Source organism: Etheostoma cragini, chromosome 15 (assembly GCF_013103735.1).
Source record: "Etheostoma cragini isolate CJK2018 chromosome 15, CSU_Ecrag_1.0, whole genome shotgun sequence".
Classification (NCBI taxonomy): domain Eukaryota; kingdom Metazoa; phylum Chordata; class Actinopteri; order Perciformes; family Percidae; genus Etheostoma; species Etheostoma cragini.
In genome coordinates, this window is record NC_048421.1 from 1,624,768 (window position 1) to 1,626,856 (window position 2,089).

Here is a 2,089-nt window from a genome sequence, read left to right on the forward strand (position 1 = left end):
TAATGTCACCTTTTTGGATATTACTTGTCTTAATGTCACCTTTTTGGATATTACTTGTCTTAATGTCACCTTTTTGGAAATTACTTGTCTTAATGTCACCTTTTAGGATATTACTTGTCTTAATGTCCCCTTTTAGGATATTACTTGTCTTAATGTCCCCTTTTAGGATATTACTTGTCTTAATGTCACCTTCTAGGATATTACTTGTCTTAATGTCACCTTTTAGGATATTAATCGTCTTAATGTCACCTTTTAGGATATTACTTGTCTTAATGTCACCTTCTAGGATATTACTTGTCTTAATGTCACCTTTTAGGATATTACTTGTCTTAATGTCACCTTTTTGGATATTACTTGTCTTACTGTCACCTTTTTGGATATTACTTGTCTTACTGTCACCTTTTAGGATATTACTTGTCTTAATGTCACCTTTTTGGATATTACTTGTCTTAATGTCACCTTTTTGGATATTACTTGTCTTAATGTCACCTTTTTGAATATTACTTGTCTTAAAGTCACCTTTTTGGATATTACTTGTCTTAATGTCACCTTTTTGGATATTACTTGTCTTAATGTCACCTTTTAGGATATTACTTGTTTAGGATATTACTTGTCTTAATGTCACCTTTTAGGATATTACTTGTCTTAATGTCACCTTTTAGGATATTACTGGTCTTACTGTCACCTTTTAGGATATTACTTGTTTAGGATATTACTTGTCTTAATGTCACCTTTTAGGATATTACTTGTCTTAATGTCACCTTTTAGGATATTACTTGTCTTAATGTCACCTTTTAGGATATTACTTGTCTTAATGTCACCTTTTAGGATATTACTTGTCTTTTCCAGAACTTTCCAGGCCCAATTCCCTGACATTAAAAGGACCAAAGACTGCATTTTTTGAGTGAGCTGACATCAACAAAGTGTTTGTACTTCGTTGCATTACAACACTGCTTTTACACGTTGCTGCGGGAGTTTTCTGTACAGCAGGAGAGGAATTGTTTTGAGAGTGAGACTTTGTTGAAAGACAAATAAAAGACAGCTGTGCAACCGAGTGAAGGTTGGTGTTTGGTGAATTTTAAATCCTTATCCTCTGCAGAGAATAACGAATGACGACGACCGTTTCCCAGAGTCAACGCAGTAACAGTGTGCGTCTGAGCGCCGTGAAACAGAAACGTCCTCGTCTTATATCCTGCTGTCCCTAGAGAGGAGGACACCTTGTTTGGAAAACACGTCTAATCTGTTAAAAACAATTAATCTTACAATACAGACACGTTGGAGCCGTTTGACGTCTTTCTACATCTGTCCCTCATGCCTCAAAGTCTTCTATCGGTTTATCTTTAGCTGCTGAAGACAACATGGTGTCATTGGGTCATTTACAGAAGAAAATGTCCCAGCTCTGCACCCCTAAACATGGCTCTGGACACCTGTACCTTTCAGACTTTATGGCATGGACCTTGAAGGGACGATTTAGATTTTAACAAACAGCTGTGACTCTCCTTCAGGGAGGACACACATAGAATGAGTTGAAAGAAGTCATACAACCTGAGAAAGCATAGGAATTGAATAATATGAATAATAATACCAGAATATTATTGAAGGACATATGAACTCATGCTTGGAACTAATTTTCCCTGACAACACATACATTTTACCATGCATGTGGTGATTTAACCCCCCCTTTTTCCTTTATAAACATGAACTTGTTGCATTTTAATAACATGTATTTGAGGGTAGCTTCTTGCTAAATTGCTTGTAAAATTTGCAGCAGAAGTTCTCAGAGAATCTCTTTTATATCCAAGCTAAATTGGTGTTGTAACTGACATTTCTCTAACCTCACTGGATTGGAAAAATAATAAAATCTGGAGCTTGTGATTCAAAATGAAATCAGCGATACCCAGCCCTACTGATAATTGTGTGTGTGTGTGTGTGTGTGTGTGTACAGACTCACCCAGGATGCATGCCGCTCTGCAGAGTCTGCAGACGGGTTTTGACCAGGTCGAGAGGCTGGAAGAGCAGCGTGGAGCATGTCCCGCTGACGGAGCCGCACAGGAAGGCTTTGATGGCTGGGTGAGCCTGGGGGGGGGGG